This window comes from Salmo salar, chromosome 07 (assembly GCF_965601325.2).
Source record: "Salmo salar chromosome 07, fSalSal1, whole genome shotgun sequence".
NCBI lineage: Eukaryota > Metazoa > Chordata > Actinopteri > Salmoniformes > Salmonidae > Salmo > Salmo salar.
In genome coordinates this window covers 7,696,264-7,717,500 of record NC_138297.1, presented here as the reverse complement: position 1 = coordinate 7,717,500, position 21,237 = coordinate 7,696,264, and the positions used below count along the sequence as shown (strand labels likewise).

At 42.9% G+C, this 21,237-nt stretch overlaps 22 non-coding genes across 22 annotated transcripts in view; all 22 read left to right on the top strand.

The window, feature by feature from the left end:
* trnar-ucu (transfer RNA arginine (anticodon UCU)) overlaps positions 1–31 on the top strand; it is a 73-nt gene extending 42 nt beyond the window's left edge. Inside the window, exon 1 of the tRNA in view lies at positions 1–31. This exon is cut by the window's left edge and continues 42 nt beyond it. This is a non-coding gene — a tRNA (tRNA-Arg).
* Positions 32–1,352: 1,321 nt separating this feature from the next.
* trnar-ccu (transfer RNA arginine (anticodon CCU)) lies at positions 1,353–1,425 on the top strand. The gene has a single exon. It is a non-coding gene; the product is annotated as a tRNA-Arg (tRNA).
* A 1,275-nt stretch (positions 1,426–2,700) lies between these two features.
* trnar-ucu (transfer RNA arginine (anticodon UCU)) lies at positions 2,701–2,773 on the top strand. The gene has a single exon. It is a non-coding gene; the product is annotated as a tRNA-Arg (tRNA).
* Positions 2,774–3,580: 807 nt separating this feature from the next.
* On the top strand, positions 3,581–3,653 carry trnar-ccu (transfer RNA arginine (anticodon CCU)). The gene has a single exon. It is a non-coding gene; the product is annotated as a tRNA-Arg (tRNA).
* Positions 3,654–4,366: 713 nt separating this feature from the next.
* trnar-ucu (transfer RNA arginine (anticodon UCU)) lies at positions 4,367–4,439 on the top strand. The gene has a single exon. It is a non-coding gene; the product is annotated as a tRNA-Arg (tRNA).
* Positions 4,440–5,864: 1,425 nt separating this feature from the next.
* Positions 5,865–5,937, top strand: trnar-ucu (transfer RNA arginine (anticodon UCU)). The gene has a single exon. It is a non-coding gene; the product is annotated as a tRNA-Arg (tRNA).
* An 807-nt stretch (positions 5,938–6,744) lies between these two features.
* trnar-ccu (transfer RNA arginine (anticodon CCU)) lies at positions 6,745–6,817 on the top strand. The gene has a single exon. It is a non-coding gene; the product is annotated as a tRNA-Arg (tRNA).
* A 977-nt stretch (positions 6,818–7,794) lies between these two features.
* trnar-ucu (transfer RNA arginine (anticodon UCU)) lies at positions 7,795–7,867 on the top strand. The gene has a single exon. It is a non-coding gene; the product is annotated as a tRNA-Arg (tRNA).
* Positions 7,868–8,674: 807 nt separating this feature from the next.
* Positions 8,675–8,747, top strand: trnar-ccu (transfer RNA arginine (anticodon CCU)). Its single transcript has one exon. It is a non-coding gene; the product is annotated as a tRNA-Arg (tRNA).
* A 978-nt stretch (positions 8,748–9,725) lies between these two features.
* trnar-ucu (transfer RNA arginine (anticodon UCU)) lies at positions 9,726–9,798 on the top strand. Its single transcript has one exon. It is a non-coding gene; the product is annotated as a tRNA-Arg (tRNA).
* Positions 9,799–10,605: 807 nt separating this feature from the next.
* On the top strand, positions 10,606–10,678 carry trnar-ccu (transfer RNA arginine (anticodon CCU)). Its single transcript has one exon. It is a non-coding gene; the product is annotated as a tRNA-Arg (tRNA).
* A 713-nt stretch (positions 10,679–11,391) lies between these two features.
* Positions 11,392–11,464, top strand: trnar-ucu (transfer RNA arginine (anticodon UCU)). Its single transcript has one exon. It is a non-coding gene; the product is annotated as a tRNA-Arg (tRNA).
* An 807-nt stretch (positions 11,465–12,271) lies between these two features.
* trnar-ccu (transfer RNA arginine (anticodon CCU)) lies at positions 12,272–12,344 on the top strand. Its single transcript has one exon. It is a non-coding gene; the product is annotated as a tRNA-Arg (tRNA).
* Positions 12,345–13,057: 713 nt separating this feature from the next.
* trnar-ucu (transfer RNA arginine (anticodon UCU)) lies at positions 13,058–13,130 on the top strand. The gene has a single exon. It is a non-coding gene; the product is annotated as a tRNA-Arg (tRNA).
* An 807-nt stretch (positions 13,131–13,937) lies between these two features.
* trnar-ccu (transfer RNA arginine (anticodon CCU)) lies at positions 13,938–14,010 on the top strand. The gene has a single exon. It is a non-coding gene; the product is annotated as a tRNA-Arg (tRNA).
* A 713-nt stretch (positions 14,011–14,723) lies between these two features.
* trnar-ucu (transfer RNA arginine (anticodon UCU)) lies at positions 14,724–14,796 on the top strand. Its single transcript has one exon. It is a non-coding gene; the product is annotated as a tRNA-Arg (tRNA).
* A 1,026-nt stretch (positions 14,797–15,822) lies between these two features.
* On the top strand, positions 15,823–15,895 carry trnar-ucu (transfer RNA arginine (anticodon UCU)). Its single transcript has one exon. It is a non-coding gene; the product is annotated as a tRNA-Arg (tRNA).
* Positions 15,896–16,702: 807 nt separating this feature from the next.
* On the top strand, positions 16,703–16,774 carry trnar-ccu (transfer RNA arginine (anticodon CCU)). The gene has a single exon. It is a non-coding gene; the product is annotated as a tRNA-Arg (tRNA).
* A 713-nt stretch (positions 16,775–17,487) lies between these two features.
* trnar-ucu (transfer RNA arginine (anticodon UCU)) lies at positions 17,488–17,560 on the top strand. The gene has a single exon. It is a non-coding gene; the product is annotated as a tRNA-Arg (tRNA).
* An 807-nt stretch (positions 17,561–18,367) lies between these two features.
* trnar-ccu (transfer RNA arginine (anticodon CCU)) lies at positions 18,368–18,440 on the top strand. Its single transcript has one exon. It is a non-coding gene; the product is annotated as a tRNA-Arg (tRNA).
* Positions 18,441–19,419: 979 nt separating this feature from the next.
* On the top strand, positions 19,420–19,492 carry trnar-ucu (transfer RNA arginine (anticodon UCU)). The gene has a single exon. It is a non-coding gene; the product is annotated as a tRNA-Arg (tRNA).
* A 1,026-nt stretch (positions 19,493–20,518) lies between these two features.
* trnar-ucu (transfer RNA arginine (anticodon UCU)) lies at positions 20,519–20,591 on the top strand. The gene has a single exon. It is a non-coding gene; the product is annotated as a tRNA-Arg (tRNA).
* The last annotated feature ends 646 nt before the right edge of the window (positions 20,592–21,237 follow it).

Here is a 21,237-nt window from a genome sequence, read left to right as displayed (position 1 = left end):
GGGATTGTGGGTTCGAGTCCCATCTGGGGTGGATGAAGGCAGTTTGGGAAAGAAGAAGAGAGTTCATGTAACAAAGATGTTGAAGCTATTGAATTTTTAGAAATGAAGTGCAAATAGGGATTAACAAAAAGTATACTTTCATGGGCATGTCTCTCTGCCCTTCGTGATTCTTTTTTTGAATCTGCTTCTATCAGTTCGTATAGGTCATGCTGATCACACAGTGCCACAGTGGCCTAAGAAACTGGCCTCCTAATCCATGTATTGTGAGTTCAAGTATTATTTTGGGGTGCCTGAAAGTGGAGTGATGAAGTGCAAGTATGCTGAGCAGTTAACCCAGTGATTTATGGATCGAAACCATCCTCTTCTATCCAGTTTGTTTTCAGCAAACAGAAATATAAAAACTGCTAACAATCTTTCTTTTTACAAATTAATTGCAACCAGCGTTCAAAAAAAGCAAAATATCATGGGCATGTCACCCTAGTGGCCTAATCGATAAGGCACTGGCCTTCTAAGCCAGGGATTGTGGGTTCGCGTCCCATCTGGGGTGGATGAAGGCAGTTTGGGAAAGAAGAAGAGAGTTCATGTAACAAAGATGTTGAAGCTATTGAATTTTTAGAAAGGAAGTGCAAATAGAGATTAACAAAAAGTATACTTTCATGGGCATGTCTCTCTGCCCTTCGTGATTCTTTTTTTGAATCTGCTTCTATCAGTTCGTATAGGTCATGCTGATCACACAGTGCCACAGTGGCCTAAGAAACTGGCCTCCTAATCCATGTATTGTGAGTTCAAGTATTATTTTGGGGTGCCTGAAAGTGGAGTGATGAAGTGCAAGTATGCTGAGCAGTTAACCCAGTGATTTATGGATCGAAACCATCCTCTTCTATCCAGTTTGTTTTCAGCAAACAGAAATATAAAAACTGCTAACAATCTTTATTTTTACAAATTAATTGCAACCAGCGTTCAAAAAAAGCAAAATATCATGGGCATGTCTCAGTGCCCTACGTGATTCTTTTTTTTACTGTTTCTATCAGTTCGTATAGGTCATGCTATAACACCATGCCCCAGATGCCTAAAAAACTGGCCTCCCATGCCAGGGATTGTGAGTTTAATTCTTGTCAGGGGCGGCTGCAGAGTTTCCCAGCGGAAGCATGCTGGGCCCATAACCCAGAGGTCGATGGATGGAAACCATCCTCTGCTATCCAGTTTTATTTTTAGCAATGAAGTGCAACCATAAATCAAAAAAAGCATAATTTCATGGGCAAAGCATAATTTCATGGGCATTTCTCATTGCCTTCCATTATATATTTTCCTTACTGCTTCTATCAGTTTGTATAGGTCTTCATATTCACAGTGCCCCAGTGGCCTAATGGATAAGGCACTGGCCTCCTAAGCCAGGGATTGTGGGTTCAAGTCCCATCTGGGGTGGATGAAGGCAGTTTGGGAAAGAAGAAGAGAGTTCATGTACCAAAGATGTTGAAGGTATTGAATTTTTAGAAAGGAAGTGCAAATAGAGATTAACAAAAAGTATACTTTCTGCCCTTCGTGATTCTTTTTTTGAATCTGTTTTATCAGTTCGTATAGGTCATGCTGATCACACAGTGCCACAGTGGCCTAAGAAACTGGCCTCCTAATCCATGTATTGTGAGTTCAAGTATTATTTTGGGGTGCCTGAAAGTGGAGTGATGAAGTGCAAGTATGCTGAGCAGTTAACCCAGTGATTTATGGATCGAAACCATCCTCTTCTATCCAGTTTGTTTTCAGCAAACAGAAATATAAAAACTGCTAACAATCTTTATTTTTACAAATTAATTGCAACCAGCGTTCAAAAAAAGCAAAATATCATGGGCATGTCTCAGTGCCCTACGTGATTCTTTTTTTTACTGTTTCTATCAGTTCGTATAGGTCATGCTATAACACCATGCCCCAGATGCCTAAAAAACTGGCCTCCCATGCCAGGGATTGTGAGTTTAATTCTTGTCAGGGGCGGCTGCAGAGTTTCCCAGCGGAAGCATGCTGGGCCCATAACCCAGAGGTCGATGGATGGAAACCATCCTCTGCTATCCAGTTTTATTTTTAGCAATGAAGTGCAACCATAAATCAAAAAAAGCATAATTTCATGGGCAAAGCATAATTTCATGGGCATTTCTCATTGCCTTCCATTATATATTTTCCTTACTGCTTCTATCAGTTTGTATAGGTCATCATATTTGCAGTGCCCCAGTGGCCTAATGGATAAGGCACTGGCCTCCTAAGCCAGGGATTGGTGTCCCAGCGGAAGCGTGCTGGGCCCATAACCCAGAGGCCTATAGATTGAAACCATCCTCTGCAATCCATTTTTATTTTCAGAAATGAACTGCAACCAGGGATAAAAAAAAGCGTAATATCAATGGCATGTCTCAGTGCCCTCCGTGGGTTGAAGCAGAGTGGCGCTGCGGTAACGTGATGGGCCCAGAGGTTGATGGATGAAACCATCCTCTGCAATCCATTTTTATTTTTAGAAATTGATTGCAACCATAAATAAAAAATAGCATAATTTCATGGGCATGTCTCAGTGCCCTCTGTGATTCTTTGTTTGACTGCTTCTGTCAGTTTGTATAGGTCACACTGATTACAGAGGTGCAGCGGTAGCGTGATGGCCCCGTAACCCAGAGGTCGATGGATCGAAACCACTCTCTGCTATCAAGATAGATTTTGGCAAGTACCCTAGTGGCCTAATGGATAAGGCACTGGCCTTCTAAGCCAGGGATTGTGGGTTCGAGTCCCATCTGGGGTGGATGAAGGCAGTTTGGGAAAGAAGAAGAGAGTTCATGTAACAAAGATGTTGAAGCTATTGAATTTTTAGAAAGGAAGTGCAAATAGAGATTAACAAAAAGTATACTTTCATGGGCATGTCTCTCTGCCCTTCGTGATTCTTTTTTTGAATCTGCTTCTATCAGTTCGTATAGGTCATGCTGATCACACAGTGCCACAGTGGCCTAAGAAACTGGCCTCCTAATCCATGTATTGTGAGTTCAAGTATTATTTTGGGGTGCCTGAAAGTGGAGTGATGAAGTGCAAGTATGCTGAGCAGTTAACCCAGTGATTTATGGATCGAAACCATCCTCTTCTATCCAGTTTGTTTTCAGCAAACAGAAATATAAAAACTGCTAACAATCTTTCTTTTTACAAATTAATTGCAACCAGCGTTCAAAAAAAGCAAAATATCATGGGCATGTCTCAGTGCCCTACGTGATTCTTTTTTTTACTGTTTCTATAAGTTCGTATAGGTCATGCTATAACACCATGCCCCAGATGCCTAAAAAACTGGCCTCCCATGCCAGGGATTGTGAGTTTAATTCTTGTCAGGGGCGGCTGCAGAGTTTCCCAGCGGAAGCGTGCTGGGCCCATAACCCAGAGGTCGATGGATGGAAACCATCCTCTGCTATCCAGTTTTATTTTTAGCAATGAAGTGCAACCATAAATAAAAAAAAGCATAATTTCATGGGCAAAGCATAATTTCATGGGCATTTCTCATTGCCTTCCATTATATATTTTCCTTACTGCTTCTATCAGTTCGTATAGGTCATTCTGTCTTCGCAGTGCCCCAGTGGCCTAATGGATAAGGCACTGGCCTCCTAAGCCAGGGATTGAGGGTTTGAGTCCCTTCTGGGGTGGGTTGTGGCGCTGTGGAAACGTGCTGGGCCCAGAGGTCGATGAACTGAAGCCATCCTCAGCTAACAATTTTTATTTTTAGAAATTAATTGCAACCAGCGATCAAAAAAAGCATAATATCTTCGGCATGTCTCATTGCCCTTGGTGATTCTTTTTTTTACTGTTTCTATCAGTTCGTATAGGTCATGCTATTACACCATGCCCCAGATGCCTAAAAAACTGGCCTCCCAAGCCAGAGATTGTGAGTTTAAGTCTTGTCAGGGGTGGCTGAAAACAGAGTGTCCCAGCAGAAGCGTGCTGGGCCCATAACCCAGAGGCCTATAGATTGAAACCATCCTCTGCAATCCATTTTTATTTTCAGAAGTGAACTGCAACCAGGGATAAAAAAAAGCATAATATCAATGGCATGTCTCAGTGCCCTCCGTGGGTTGAAGCAGAGTGGCGCTGCGGAAACGTGATGGGCCCAGAGGTTGATGGATGAAACCATCCTCTGCAATCCATTTTTATTTTTAGAAATTAATTGCAACCATAAATAAAAAATAGCATAATTTCATGGGCATGTCTCAGTGCCCTCTGTGATTCTTTGTTTGACTGCTTCTGTCAGTTTGTATAGGTCACACTGATTACAGAGGTGCAGCGGTAGCGTGATGGCCCCGTAACCCAGAGGTCGATGGATCGAAACCACTCTCTGCTATCAAGATAGATTTTGGCAAGTACCCTAGTGGCCTAATGGATAAGGCACTGGCCTTCTAAGCCAGGGATTGTGGGTTCGAGTCCCATCTGGGGTGGATGAAGGCAGTTTGGGAAAGAAGAAGAGAGTTCATGTAACAAAGATGTTGAAGCTATTGAATTTTTAGAAAGGAAGTGCAAATAGAGATTAACAAAAAGTATACTTTCATGGGCATGTCTCTCTGCCCTTCGTGATTCTTTTTTTGAATCTGCTTCTATCAGTTCGTATAGGTCATGCTGATCACACAGTGCCACAGTGGCCTAAGAAACTGGCCTCCTAATCCATGTATTGTGAGTTCAAGTATTATTTTGGGGTGCCTGAAAGTGGAGTGATGAAGTGCAAGTATGCTGAGCAGTTAACCCAGTGATTTATGGATCGAAACCATCCTCTTCTATCCAGTTTGTTTTCAGCAAACAGAAATATAAAAACTGCTAACAATCTTTCTTTTTACAAATTAATTGCAACCAGCGTTCAAAAAAAGCAAAATATCATGGGCATGTCTCAGTGCCCTACGTGATTCTTTTTTTTACTGTTTCTATAAGTTCGTATAGGTCATGCTATAACACCATGCCCCAGATGCCTAAAAAACTGGCCTCCCATGCCAGGGATTGTGAGTTTAATTCTTGTCAGGGGCGGCTGCAGAGTTTCCCAGCGGAAGCATGCTGGGCCCATAACCCAGAGGTCGATGGATGGAAACCATCCTCTGCTATCCAGTTTTATTTTTAGCAATGAAGTGCAACCATAAATCAAAAAAAGCATAATTTCATGGGCAAAGCATAATTTCATGGGCATTTCTCATTGCCTTCCATTATATATTTTCCTTACTGCTTCTATCAGTTCGTATAGGTCATTATATATTCGCAGTGCCCCAGTGGCCTAATGGATAAGGCACTGGCCTCCTAAGCCAGGGATTGATTATTTTTTTTTACTGTTTCTATCAGTTCGTATAGGTCATGCTATTACACCATGCCCCAGATGCCTAAAAAACTGGCCTCCCAAGCCAGAGATTGTGAGTTTAAGTCTTGTCAGGGGTGGCTGAAAACAGAGTGTCCCAGCAGAAGCGTGCTGGGCCCATAACCCAGAGGCCTATAGATTGAAACCATCCTCTGCAATCCATTTTTATTTTCAGAAGTGAACTGCAACCAGGGATAAAAAAAAGCATAATATCAATGGCATGTCTCAGTGCCCTCCGTGGGTTGAAGCAGAGTGGCGCTGCGGAAACGTGATGGGCCCAGAGGTTGATGGATGAAACCATCCTCTGCAATCCATTTTTATTTTTAGAAATTAATTGCAACCATAAATAAAAAATAGCATAATTTCATGGGCATGTCTCAGTGCCCTCTGTGATTCTTTGTTTGACTGCTTCTGTCAGTTTGTATAGGTCACACTGATTACAGAGGTGCAGCGGTAGCGTGATGGCCCCGTAACCCAGAGGTCGATGGATCGAAACCACTCTCTGCTATCAAGATAGGTTTTGGCAAGTACCCTAGTGGCCTAATGGATAAGGCACTGGCCTTCTAAGCCAGGGATTGTGGGTTCGAGTCCCATCTGGGGTGGATGAAGGCAGTTTGGGAAAGAAGAAGAGAGTTCATGTAACAAAGATGTTGAAGCTATTGAATTTTTAGAAAGGAAGTGCAAATAGAGATTAACAAAAAGTATACTTTCATGGGCATGTCTCTCTGCCCTTCGTGATTCTTTTTTTGAATCTGCTTCTATCAGTTCGTATAGGTCATGCTGATCACACAGTGCCACAGTGGCCTAAGAAACTGGCCTCCTAATCCATGTATTGTGAGTTCAAGTATTATTTTGGGGTGCCTGAAAGTGGAGTGATGAAGTGCAAGTATGCTGAGCAGTTAACCCAGTGATTTATGGATCGAAACCATCCTCTTCTATCCAGTTTGTTTTCAGCAAACAGAAATATAAAAACTGCTAACAATCTTTATTTTTACAAATTAATTGCAACCAGCGTTCAAAAAAAGCAAAATATCATGGGCATGTCTCAGTGCCCTACGTGATTCTTTTTTTTACTGTTTCTATAAGTTCGTATAGGTCATGCTATAACACCATGCCCCAGATGCCTAAAAAACTGGCCTCCCATGCCAGGGATTGTGAGTTTAATTCTTGTCAGGGGCGGCTGCAGAGTTTCCCAGCGGAAGCGTGCTGGGCCCATAACCCAGAGGTCGATGGATGGAAACCATCCTCTGCTATCCAGTTTTATTTTTAGCAATGAAGTGCAACCATAAATCAAAAAAAGCATAATTTCATGGGCAAAGCATAATTTCATGGGCATTTCTCATTGCCTTCCATTATATATTTTCCTTACTGCTTCTATCAGTTCGTATAGGTCATTCTATCTTCGCAGTGCCCCAGTGGCCTAATGGATAAGGCACTGGCCTCCTAAGCCAGGGATTGAGGGTTTGAGTCCCTTCTGGGGTGGGTTGTGGCGCTGTGGAAACGTGCTGGGCCCAGAGGTCGATGAACTGAAGCCATCCTCAGCTAACAATTTTTATTTTTAGAAATTAATTGCAACCAGCGATCAAAAAAAGCATAATATCTTCGGCATGTCTCATTGCCCTTGGTGATTCATTTTTTTTACTGTTTCTATCAGTTCGTATAGGTCATGCTATAACACCATGCCCCAGATGCCTAAAAAACCGGCCTCCCATGCCAGGGATTGAGCTTTCGAGTCCCTTCTGGGGTGGGTTGTGGCGCTGTGGAAACGAGCTGGGCCCAGAGGTTGATGACCTGAAGCCATCCTCAGCTAACAATTTTTATTTTTAGAAATTAATTGCAACCAGCGATCAAAAAAGCATAATATCTTCGGCATGTCTCATTGCCCTTGGTGATTCTTTTTTTTACTGTTTCTATCAGTTCGTATAGGTCATGCTATTACACCATGCCCCAGATGCCTAAAAAACTGGCCTCCCAAGCCAGAGATTGTGAGTTTAAGTCTTGTCAGGGGTGGCTGAAAACAGAGTGTCCCAGCAGAAGCGTGCTGGGCCCATAACCCAGAGGCCTATAGATTGAAACCATCCTCTGCAATCCATTTTTATTTTCAGAAGTGAACTGCAACCAGGGATAAAAAAAAGCATAATATCAATGGCATGTCTCAGTGCCCTCCGTGGGTTGAAGCAGAGTGGCGCTGCGGAAACGTGATGGGCCCAGAGGTTGATGGATGAAACCATCCTCTGCAATCCATTTTTATTTTTAGAAATTAATTGCAACCATGAATAAAAAATAGCATAATTTCATGGGCATGTCTCAGTGCCCTCTGTGATTCTTTGTTTGACTGCTTCTGTCAGTTTGTATAGGTCACACTGATTACAGAGGAGCAGCGGTAGCGTGATGGCCCCGTAACCCAGAGGTCGATGGATCGAAACCACTCTCTGCTATCAAGATAGATTTCGGCAAGTACCCTAGTGGCCTAATGGATAAGGCACTGGCCTTCTAAGCCAGGGATTGTGGGTTCGAGTCCCATCTGGGGTGGATGAAGGCAGTTTGGGAAAGAAGAAGAGAGTTCATGTAACAAAGATGTTGAAGCTATTGAATTTTTAGAAAGGAAGTGCAAATAGAGATTAACAAAAAGTATACTTTCATGGGCATGTCTCTCTGCCCTTCGTGATTCTTTTTTTGAATCTGCTTCTATCAGTTCGTATAGGTCATGCTGATCACACAGTGCCACAGTGGCCTAAGAAACTGGCCTCCTAATCCATGTATTGTGAGTTCAAGTATTATTTTGGGGTGCCTGAAAGTGGAGTGATGAAGTGCAAGTATGCTGAGCAGTTAACCCAGTGATTTATGGATCGAAACCATCCTCTTCTATCCAGTTTGTTTTCAGCAAACAGAAATATAAAAACTGCTAACAATCTTTATTTTTACAAATTAATTGCAACCAGCGTTCAAAAAAAGCAAAATATCATGGGCATGTCTCAGTGCCCTACGTGATTCTTTTTTTTACTGTTTCTATAAGTTCGTATAGGTCATGCTATAACACCATGCCCCAGATGCCTAAAAAACTGGCCTCCCATGCCAGGGATTGTGAGTTTAATTCTTGTCAGGGGCGGCTGCAGAGTTTCCCAGCGGAAGCGTGCTGGGCCCATAACCCAGAGGTCGATGGATGGAAACCATCCTCTGCTATCCAGTTTTATTTTTAGCAATGAAGTGCAACCATAAATCAAAAAAAGCATAATTTCATGGGCAAAGCATAATTTCATGGGCATTTCTCATTGCCTTCCATTATATATTTTCCTTACTGCTTCTATCAGTTCGTATAGGTCATTCTATCTTTGCAGTGCCCCAGTGGCCTAATGGATAAGGCACTGGCCTCCTAAGCCAGGGATTGAGGGTTTGAGTCCCTTCTGGGGTGGGTTGTGGCGCTGTGGAAACGTGCTGGGCCCAGAGGTCGATGAACTGAAGCCATCCTCAGCTAACAATTTTTATTTTTAGAAATTAATTGCAACCAGCGATCAAAAAAAGCATAATATCTTCGGCATGTCTCATTGCCCTTGGTGATTCTTTTTTTTTACTGTTTCTATCAGTTCGTATAGGTCATGCTATAACACCATGCCCCAGATGCCTAAAAAACCGGCCTCCCATGCCAGGGATTGAGCTTTCGAGTCCCTTCTGGGGTGGGTTGTGGCGCTGTGGAAACGAGCTGGGCCCAGAGGTTGATGACCTGAAGCCATCCTCAGCTAACAATTTTTATTTTTAGAAATTAATTGCAACCAGCGATCAAAAAAAGCATAATATCTTCGGCATGTCTCATTGCCCTTGGTGATTCTTTTTTTTACTGTTTCTATCAGTTCGTATAGGTCATGCTATTACACCATGCCCCAGATGCCTAAAAAACTGGCCTCCCAAGCCAGAGATTGTGAGTTTAAGTCTTGTCAGGGGTGGCTGAAAACAGAGTGTCCCAGCAGAAGCGTGCTGGGCCCATAACCCAGAGGCCTATAGATTGAAACCATCCTCTGCAATCCATTTTTATTTTCAGAAGTGAACTGCAACCAGGGATAAAAAAAAGCATAATATCAATGGCATGTCTCAGTGCCCTCCGTGGGTTGAAGCAGAGTGGCGCTGCGGAAACGTGATGGGCCCAGAGGTTGATGGATGAAACCATCCTCTGCAATCCATTTTTATTTTTAGAAATTAATTGCAACCATGAATAAAAAATAGCATAATTTCATGGGCATGTCTCAGTGCCCTCTGTGATTCTTTGTTTGACTGCTTCTGTCAGTTTGTATAGGTCACACTGATTACAGAGGAGCAGCGGTAGCGTGATGGCCCCGTAACCCAGAGGTCGATGGATCGAAACCACTCTCTGCTATCAAGATAGATTTCGGCAAGTACCCTAGTGGCCAAATGGATAAGGCCCTGGCCTTCTAAGCCAGGGATTGTGGGTTCGAGTCCCATCTGGGGTGGATGAAGGCAGTTTGGGAAAGAAGAAGAGAGTTCATGTAACAAAGATGTTGAAGCTATTGAATTTTTAGAAAGGAAGTGCAAATAGAGATTAACAAAAAGTATACTTTCATGGGCATGTCTCTCTGCCCTTCGTGATTCTTTTTTTGAATCTGCTTCTATCAGTTCGTATAGGTCATGCTGATCACACAGTGCCACAGTGGCCTAAGAAACTGGCCTCCTAATCCATGTATTGTGAGTTCAAGTATTATTTTGGGGTGCCTGAAAGTGGAGTGATGAAGTGCAAGTATGCTGAGCAGTTAACCCAGTGATTTATGGATCGAAACCATCCTCTTCTATCCAGTTTGTTTTCAGCAAACAGAAATATAAAAACTGCTAACAATCTTTATTTTTACAAATTAATTGCAACCAGCGTTCAAAAAAAGCAAAATATCATGGGCATGTCTCAGTGCCCTACGTGATTCTTTTTTTTACTGTTTCTATAAGTTCGTATAGGTCATGCTATAACACCATGCCCCAGATGCCTAAAAAACTGGCCTCCCATGCCAGGGATTGTGAGTTTAATTCTTGTCAGGGGCGGCTGCAGAGTTTCCCAGCGGAAGCGTGCTGGGCCCATAACCCAGAGGTCGATGGATGGAAACCATCCTCTGCTATCCAGTTTTATTTTTAGCAATGAAGTGCAACCATAAATCAAAAAAAGCATAATTTCATGAGCAAAGCATAATTTCATGGGCATTTCTCATTGCCTTCCATTATATATTTTCCTTACTGCTTCTATCAGTTCGTATAGGTCATTCTATCTTTGCAGTGCCCCAGTGGCCTAATGGATAAGGCACTGGCCTCCTAAGCCAGGGATTGAGGGTTTGAGTCCCTTCTGGGGTGGGTTGTGGCGCTGTGGAAACGTGCTGGGCCCAGAGGTCGATGAACTGAAGCCATCCTCAGCTAACATTTTTTATTTTTAGAAATTAATTGCAACCAGCGATCAAAAAAAGCATAATATCTTCGGCATGTCTCATTGCCCTTGGTGATTCTTTTTTTTACTGTTTCTATCAGTTCGTATAGGTCATGCTATTACACCATGCCCCAGATGCCTAAAAAACTGGCCTCCCAAGCCAGAGATTGTGAGTTTAAGTCTTGTCAGGGGTGGCTGAAAACAGAGTGTCCCAGCAGAAGCGTGCTGGGCCCATAACCCAGAGGCCTATAGATTGAAACCATCCTCTGCAATCCATTTTTATTTTCAGAAGTGAACTGCAACCAGGGATAAAAAAAAGCATAATATCAATGGCATGTCTCAGTGCCCTCCGTGGGTTGAAGCAGAGTGGCGCTGCGGAAACGTGATGGGCCCAGAGGTTGATGGATGAAACCATCCTCTGCAATCCATTTTTATTTTTAGAAATTAATTGCAACCATAAATAAAAAATAGCATAATTTCATGGGCATGTCTCAGTGCCCTCTGTGATTCTTTGTTTGACTGCTTCTGTCAGTTTGTATAGGTCACACTGATTACAGAGGTGCAGCGGTAGCGTGATGGCCCCGTAACCCAGAGGTCGATGGATCGAAACCACTCTCTGCTATCAAGATAGAGTTTGGCAAGTACCCTAGTGGCCTAATGGATAAGGCACTGGCCTTCTAAGCCAGGGATTGTGGGTTCGAGTCCCATCTGGGGTGGATGAAGGCAGTTTGGGAAAGAAGAAGAGAGTTCATGTAACAAAGATGTTGAAGCTATTGAATTTTTAGAAAGGAAGTGCAAATAGAGATTAACAAAAAGTATACTTTCATGGGCATGTCTCTCTGCCCTTCGTGATTCTTTTTTTGAATCTGCTTCTATCAGTTCGTATAGGTCATGCTGATCACACAGTGCCACAGTGGCCTAAGAAACTGGCCTCCTAATCCATGTATTGTGAGTTCAAGTATTATTTTGTGGTGCCTGAAAGTGGAGTGATGAAGTGCAAGTATGCTGAGCAGTTAACCCAGTGATTTATGGATCGAAACCATCCTCTTCTATCCAGTTTGTTTTCAGCAAACAGAAATATAAAAACTGCTAACAATCTTTCTTTTTACAAATTAATTGCAACCAGCGTTCAAAAAAAGCAAAATATCATGGGCATGTCTCTGTGCCCTACGTGATTCTTTTTTTTACTGTTTCTATAAGTTCGTATAGGTCATGCTATAACACCATGCCCCAGATGCCTAAAAAACTGGCCTCCCATGCCAGGGATTGTGAGTTTAATTCTTGTCAGGGGCGGCTGCAGAGTTTCCCAGCGGAAGCGTGCTGGGCCCATAACCCAGAGGTCGATGGATGGAAACCATCCTCTGCTATCCAGTTTTATTTTTAGCAATGAAGTGCAACCATAAATAAAAAAAAGCATAATTTCATGGGCAAAGCATAATTTCATGGGCATTTCTCATTGCCTTCCATTATATATTTTCCTTACTGCTTCTATCAGTTCGTATAGGTCATTCTGTCTTTGCAGTGCCCCAGTGGCCTAATGGATAAGGCACTGGCCTCCTAAGCCAGGGATTGAGGGTTTGAGTCCCTTCTGGGGTGGGTTGTGGCGCTGTGGAAACGTGCTGGGCCCAGAGGTCGATGAACTGAAGCCATCCTCAGCTAACAATTTTTATTTTTAGAAATTAATTGCAACCAGCGATCAAAAAAAGCATAATATCTTCGGCATGTCTCATTGCCCTTGGTGATTCTTTTTTTTACTGTTTCTATCAGTTCGTATAGGTCATGCTATTACACCATGCCCCAGATGCCTAAAAAACTGGCCTCCCAAGCCAGAGATTGTGAGTTTAAGTCTTGTCAGGGGTGGCTGAAAACAGAGTGTCCCAGCAGAAGCGTGCTGGGCCCATAACCCAGAGGCCTATAGATTGAAACCATCCTCTGCAATCCATTTTTATTTTCAGAAGTGAACTGCAACCAGGGATAAAAAAAAGCATAATATCAATGGCATGTCTCAGTGCCCTCCGTGGGTTGAAGCAGAGTGGCGCTGCGGAAACGTGATGGGCCCAGAGGTTGATGGATGAAACCATCCTCTGCAATCCATTTTTATTTTTAGAAATTAATTGCAACCATAAATAAAAAATAGCATAATTTCATGGGCATGTCTCAGTGCCCTCTGTGATTCTTTGTTTGACTGCTTCTGTCAGTTTGTATAGGTCACACTGATTACAGAGGTGCAGCGGTAGCGTGATGGCCCCGTAACCCAGAGGTCGATGGATCGAAACCACTCTCTGCTATCAAGATAGATTTTGGCAAGTACCCTAGTGGCCTAATGGATAAGGCACTGGCCTTCTAAGCCAGGGATTGTGGGTTCGAGTCCCATCTGGGGTGGATGAAGGCAGTTTGGGAAAGAAGAAGAGAGTTCATCTAACAAAGATGTTGAAGCTATTGAATTTTTAGAAAGGAAGTGCAAATAGAGATTAACAAAAAGTATACTTTCATGGGCATGTCTCTCTGCCCTTCGTGATTCTTTTTTTGAATCTGCTTCTATCAGTTCGTATAGGTCATGCTGATCACACAGTGCCACAGTGGCCTAAGAAACTGGCCTCCTAATCCATGTATTGTGAGTTCAAGTATTATTTTGGGGTGCCTGAAAGTGGAGTGATGAAGTGCAAGTATGCTGAGCAGTTAACCCAGTGATTTATGGATCGAAACCATCCTCTTCTATCCAGCTTGTTTTCAGCAAACAGAAATATAAAAACTGCTAACAATCTTTCTTTTTACAAATTAATTGCAACCAGCGTTCAAAAAAAGCAAAATATCATGGGCATGTCTCAGTGCCCTACGTGATTCTTTTTTTTACTGTTTCTATAAGTTCGTATAGGTCATGCTATAACACCATGCCCCAGATGCCTAAAAAACTGGCCTCCCATGCCAGGGATTGTGAGTTTAATTCTTGTCAGGGTCGGCTGCAGAGTTTCCCAGCGGAAGCGTGCTGGGCCCATAACCCAGAGGTCGATGGATGGAAACCATCCTCTGCTATCCAGTTTTATTTTTAGCAATGAAGTGCAACCATAAATAAAAAAAAGCATAATTTCATGGGCAAAGCATAATTTCATGGGCATTTCTCATTGCCTTCCATTATATATTTTCCTTACTGCTTCTATCAGTTCGTATAGGTCATTCTATCTTTGCAGTGCCCCAGTGGCCTAATGGATAAGGCACTGGCCTCCTAAGCCAGGGATTGAGGGTTTGAGTCCCTTCTGGGGTGGGTTGTGGCGCTGTGGAAACGTGCTGGGCCCAGAGGTCGATGAACTGAAGCCATCCTCAGCTAACATTTTTTATTTTTAGAAATTAATTGCAACCAGCGATCAAAAAAAGCATAATATCTTCGGCATGTCTCATTGCCCTTGGTGATTATTTTTTTTACTGTTTCTATCAGTTCGTATAGGTCATGCTATTACACCATGCCCCAGATGCCTAAAAAACTGGCCTCCCAAGCCAGAGATTGTGAGTTTAAGTCTTGTCAGGGGTGGCTGAAAACAGAGTGTCCCAGCAGAAGCGTGCTGGGCCCATAACCCAGAGGCCTATAGATTGAAACCATCCTCTGCAATCCATTTTTATTTTCAGAAGTGAACTGCAACCAGGGATAAAAAAAAGCATAATATCAATGGCATGTCTCAGTGCCCTCCGTGGGTTGAAGCAGAGTGGCGCTGCGGAAACGTGATGGGCCCAGAGGTTGATGGATGAAACCATCCTCTGCAATCCATTTTTATTTTTAGAAATTGATTGCAACCATAAATAAAAAATAGCATAATTTCATGGGCATGTCTCAGTGCCCTCTGTGATTCTTTGTTTGACTGCTTCTATCAGTATGTATAGGTCACACTGATTACAGAGGTGCAGCGGTAGCGTGATGGCCCCGTAACCCAGAGGTCGATGGATCGAAACCACTCTCTGCTATCAAGATAGATTTTGGCAAGTACCCTAGTGGCCTAATGGATAAGGCACTGGCCTTCTAAGCCAGGGATTGTGGGTTCGAGTCCCATCTGGGGTGGATGAAGGCAGTTTGGGAAAGAAGAAGAGAGTTCATGTAACAAAGATGTTGAAGCTATTGAATTTTTAGAAAGGAAGTGCAAATAGAGATTAACAAAAAGTATACTTTCATGGGCATGTCTCTCTGCCCTTCGTGATTCTTTTTTTGAATCTGCTTCTATCAGTTCGTATAGGTCATGCTGATCACACAGTGCCACAGTGGCCTAAGAAACTGGCCTCCTAATCCATGTATTGTGAGTTCAAGTATTATTTTGGGGTGCCTGAAAGTGGAGTGATGAAGTGCAAGTATGCTGAGCAGTTAACCCAGTGATTTATGGATCGAAACCATCCTCTTCTATCCAGTTTGTTTTCAGCAAACAGAAATATAAAAACTGCTAACAATCTTTCTTTTTACAAATTAATTGCAACCAGCGTTCAAAAAAAGCAAAATATCATGGGCATGTCTCAGTGCCCTACGTGATTCTTTTTTTTACTGTTTCTATAAGTTCGTATAGGTCATGCTATTACACCATGCCCCAGATGCCTAAAAAAACTGGCCTCCCAAGCCAGAGATTGTGAGTTTAAGTCTTGTCAGGGGTGGCTGAAAACAGAGTGTCCCAGCGGAAGCGTGCTGGGCCCATAACCCAGAGGCCTATAGATTGAAACCATCCTCTGCAATCCATTTTTATTTTCAGAAATGAACTGCAACCAGGGATAAAAAAAACATAATAGCAATGGCATGTCTCAGTGCCCTCCGTGGGTTGAAGCAGAGTGGCGCTGCGGAAACGTGATGGGCCCAGAGGTTGATGGATGAAACCATCCTCTGCAATCCATTTTTATTTTTAGAAATTGATTGCAACCATAAATAAAAAATAGCATAATTTCATGGGCATGTCTCAGTGCCCTCTGTGATTCTTTGTTTGACTGCTTCTATCAGTATGTATAGGTCACACTGATTACAGAGGTGCAGCGGTAGCGTGATGGCCCCGTAACCCAGAGGTCGATGGATCGAAACCACTCTCTGCTATCAAGATAGATTTTGGCAAGTACCCTAGTGGCCTAATGGATAAGGCACTGGCTTTCTAAGCCAGGGATTGTGGGTTAGAGTCCCATCTGGGGTGGATGAAGGCAGTTTGGGAAAGAAGAAGAGAGTTCATGTAACAAAGATGTTGAAGCTATTGAATTTTTAGAAATGAAGTGCAAATAGGGATTAACAAAAAGTATACTTTCATGGGCATGTCTCTCTGCCCTTCGTGATTCTTTTTTTGAATCTGCTTCTATCAGTTCGTATAGGTCATGCTGATCACACAGTGCCACAGTGGCCTAAGAAACTGGCCTCCTAATCCATGTATTGTCAGTTCAAGTATTATTTTGGGGTGCCTGAAAGTGGAGTGATGAAGTGCAAGGATGCTGAGCAGTTAACCCAGTGATTTATGGATCGAAACCATCCTCTTCTATCCAGTTTGTTTTCAGCAAACAGAAATATAAAAACTGCTAACAATCTTTCTTTTTACAAATTAATTGCAACCAGCGTTCAAAAAAAGCAAAATATCATGGGCATGTCTCAGTGCCCTACGTGATTCTTTTTTTTACTGTTTCTATCAGTTCGTATAGGTCATGCTAAAACACCATGCCCCAGATGCCTAAAAAACTGGCCTCCCATGCCAGGGATTGTGAGTTTAATTCTTGTCAGGGGCGGCTGCAGAGTTTCCCAGCGGAAGCGTGCTGGGCCCATAACCCAGAGGTCGATGGATGGAAACCATCCTCTGCTATCCAGTTTTATTTTTAGCAATGAAGTGCAACCATAAATCAAAAAAAGCATAATTTCATGGGCAAAGCATAATTTCATGGGCATTTCTCATTGCCTTCCATTATATATTTTCCTTACTGCTTCTATCAGTTCGTATAGGTCATTCTATCTTCGCAGTGCCCCAGTGGCCTAATGGATAAGGCACTGGCCTCCTAAGCCAGAATTGAGGGTTCGAGTCCCTTCTGAGGTGGGTTGTGGCGCTGTGGAAACGTGCTGGGCCCAGAGGTCGATGAACTGAAGCCATCCTCAGCTAACAATTTTTATTTTTAGAAATTAATTGCAACCAGCGATCAAAAAAAGCATAATATCTTCGGCATGTCTCATTGCCCTTGGTGATTCTTTTTTTTACTGTTTCTATCAGTTCGTATAGGTCATGCTATTACACCATGCCCCAGATGCCTAAAAAACCGGCCTCCCAAGCCAGAGATTGTGAGTTTAAGCCTTGTCAGGGGTGGCTGAAAACAGAGTGTCCCAACAGAAGCGTACTGGGCCCATAACCCAGAGGCCTATAGATTGAAACCATCCTCTGCAATCCATTTTTATTTTCAGAAGTGAACTGCAACCAGGGATAAAAAAAAGCATAATATCAATGGCATGTCTCAGTGCCCTCCGTGGGTTGAAGCAGAGTGGCGCTGCGGAAACGTGATGGGCCCAGATGTTGATGGATGAAACCATCCTCTGCAATCCATTTTTATTTTTAGAAATTAATTGCAACCATGAATAAAAAATAGCTTAATTTCATGGGCATGTCTCAGTGCCCTCTGTGATTCTTTGTTTGACTGCTTCTGTCAGTTTGTATAGGTCACACTGATTACAGAGGAGCAGCGGTAGCGTGATGGCCCCGTAACCCAGAGGTCGATGGATCGAAACCACTCTCTGCTATCAAGATAGATTTCGGCAAGTACCCTAGTGGCCTAATGGATAAGGCACTGGCCTTCTAAGCCAGGGATTGTGGGTTCGAGTCCCATCTGGGGTGGATGAAGGCAGTTTGGGAAAGAAGAAGAGAGTTCATGTAACAAAGATGTTGAAGCTATTGAATTTTTAGAAATGAAGTGCAAATAGGGATTAACAAAAAGTATACTTTCATGGGCATGTCTCTCTGCCCTTCGTGATTCTTTTTTTGAATCTGCTTCTATCAGTTCGTATAGGTCATGCTGATCACACAGTGCCACAGTGGCCTAAGAAACTGGCCTCCTAATCCATGTATTGTCAGTTCAAGTATTATTTTGGGGTGCCTGAAAGTGGAGTGATGAAGTGCAAGGATGCTGAGCAGTTAACCCAGTGATTTATGGATCGAAACCATCCTCTTCTATCCAGTTTGTTTTCAGCAAACAGAAATATAAAAACTGCTAACAATCTTTCTTTTTACAAATTAATTGCAACCAGCGTTCAAAAAAAGCAAAATATCATGGGCATGTCTCAGTGCCCTACGTGATTCTTTTTTTTACTGTTTCTATAAGTTCGTATAGGTCATGCTATAACACCATGCCCCAGATGCCTAAAAAACTGGCCTCCCATGCCAGGGATTGTGAGTTTAATTCTTGTCAGGGGCGGCTGCAGAGTTTCCCAGCGGAAGCGTGCTGGGCCCATAACCCAGAGGTCGATGGATGGAAACCATCCTCTGCTATCCAGTTTTATTTTTAGCAATGAAGTGCAACCATAAATAAAAAAAAGCATAATTTCATGGGCAAAGCATAATTTCATGGGCATTTCTCATTGCCTTCCATTATATATTTTCCTTACTGCTTCTATCAGTTCGTATAGGTCATTCTATCTTCGCAGTGCCCCAGTGGCCTAATGGATAAGGCACTGGCCTCCTAAGCCAGGGATTGAGGGTTTGAGTCCCTTCTGGGGTGGGTTGTGGCGCTGTGGAAACGTGCTGGGCCCAGAGGTCGATGAACTGAAGCCATCCTCAGCTAAAAAAAATTATTTTTAGAAATTAATTGCAACCAGCGATCAAAAAAAGCATAATGTCTTCGGCATGTCTCATTGCCCTTGGTGATTCTTTTTTTTTACTGTTTCTATCAGTTCGTATAGGTCATGCTATAACACCATGCCCCAGATGCCTAAAAAACTGGCCTCCCATGCCAGGGATTGAGCTTTCGAGTCCCTTCTGGGGTGGGTTGTGGCGCTGTGGAAACGAGCTGGGCCCAGAGGTTGATGACCTGAAGCCATCCTCAGCTAACAATTTTTATTTTTAGAAATTAATTGCAACCAGCGATCAAAAAAAGCATAATATCTTCGGCATGTCTCATTGCCCTTGGTGATTCTTTTTTTTACTGTTTCTATCAGTTCATATAGGTCATGCTATTACACCATGCCCCAGATGCCTAAAAAACTGGCCTCCCAAGCCAGAGATTGTGAGTTTAAGCCTTGTCAGGGGTGGCTGAAAACAGAGTGTCCCAGCAGAAGCGTACTGGGCCCATAACCCAGAGGCCTATAGATTGAAACCATCCTCTGCAATCCATTTTTATTTTCAGAAGTGAACTGCAACCAGGGATAAAAAAAAGCATAATATCAATGGCATGTCTCAGTGCCCTCCGTGGGTTGAAGCAGAGTGGCGCTGCGGAAACGTGATGGGCCCAGATGTTGATGGATGAAACCATCCTCTGCAATCCATTTTTATTTTTTAAAAATTAATTGCAACCATGAATAAAAAATAGCATAATTTCATGGGCATGTCTCAGTGCCCTCTGTGATTCTTTGTTTGACTGCTTCTGTCAGTTTGTATAGGTCACACTGATTACAGAGGAGCAGCGGTAGCGTGATGGCCCCGTAACCCAGAGGTCGATGGATCGAAACCACTCTCTTCTATCAAGATAGATTTCGGCAAGTACCCTAGTGGCCTAATGGATAAGGCACTGGCCTTCTAAGCCAGGGATTGTGGGTTCGAGTCCCATCTGGGGTGGATGAAGGCAGTTTGGGAAAGAAGAAGAGAGTTCATGTAACAAAGATGTTGAAGCTATTGAAATTTTAGAAATGAAGTGCAAATAGGGATTAACAAAAAGTATACTTTCATGGGCATGTCTCTCTGCCCTTCGTGATTCTTTTTTTGAATCTGCTTCTATCAGTTCGTATAGGTCATGCTGATCACACAGTGCCACAGTGGCCTAAGAAACTGGCCTCCTAATCCATGTATTGTCAGTTCAAGTATTATTTTGGGGTGCCTGAAAGTGGAGTGATGAAGTGCAAGGATGCTGAGCAGTTAACCCAGTGATTTATGGATCGAAACCATCCTCTTCTATCCAGTTTGTTTTCAGCAAACAGAAATATAAAAACTGCTAACAATCTTTATTTTTACAAATTAATTGCAACCAGCGTTCAAAAAAAGCAAAATATCATGGGCATGTCTCAGTGCCCTACGTGATTCTTTTTTTTACTGTTTCTATAAGTTCGTATAGGTCATGCTATAACACCATGCCCCAGATGCCTAAAAAACTGGCCTCCCATGCCAGGGATTGTGAGTTTAATTCTTGTCAGGGGTGGCTGAAAACAGAGTGTCCCAGCGGAAGCGTGCTGGGCCCATAACCCAGAGGCCTATAGATTGAAACCATCCTCTGCAATCCATTTTTATTTTCAGAAGTGAACTGCAACCAGGGATAAAAAAAAGCATAATATCAATGGCATGTCTCAGTGCCCTCCGTGGGTTGAAGCAGAGTGGCGCTGCGGAAACGTGATGGGCCCAGAGGTTGATGGATGAAACCATCCTCTGCAATCCATTTTTATTTTTAGAAATTAATTGCAACCATGAATAAAAAATAGCATAATTTCATGGGCATGTCTCAGTGCCCTCTGTGATTCTTTGTTTGACTGCTTCTGTCAGTTTGTATAGGTCACACTGATTACAGAGGAGCAGCGGTAGCGTGATGGCCCCGTAACCCAGAGGTCGATGGATCGAAACCACTCTCTGCTATCAAGATAGATTTCGGCAAGTACCCTAGTGGCCTAATGGATAAGGCACTGGCCTTCTAAGCCAGAGATTGTGGGTTCGAGTCCCATCTGGGGTGGATGAAGGCAGTTTGGGAAAGAAGAAGAGAGTTCATGTAACAAAGATGTTGAAGCTATTGAATTTTTAGAAAGGAAGTGCAAATAGAGATTAACAAAAAGTATACTTTCATGGGCATGTCTCTCTGCCCTTCGTGATTCTTTTTTTGAATCTGCTTCTATCAGTTCGTATAGGTCATGCTGATCACACAGTGCCACAGTGGCCTAAGAAACTGGCCTCCTAATCCATGTATTGTGAGTTCAAGTATTATTTTGGGGTGCCTGAAAGTGGAGTGATGAAGTGCAAGTATGCTGAGCAGTTAACCCAGTGATTTATGGATCGAAACCATCCTCTTCTATCCAGTTTGTTTTCAGCAAACAGAAATATAAAAACTGCTAACAATCTTTATTTTTACAAATTAATTGCAACCAGCGTTAAAAAAAAGCAAAATATCATGGGCATGTCTCAGTGCCCTACGTGATTCTTTTTTTTACTGTTTCTATAAGTTCGTATAGGTCATGCTATAACACCATGCCCCAGATGCCTAAAAAAATGGCCTCCCATGCCAGGGATTGTGAGTTTAATTCTTGTCAGGGGCGGCTGCAGAGTTTCCCAGCGGAAGCGTGCTGGGCCCATAACCCAGAGGTCGATGGATGGAAACCATCCTC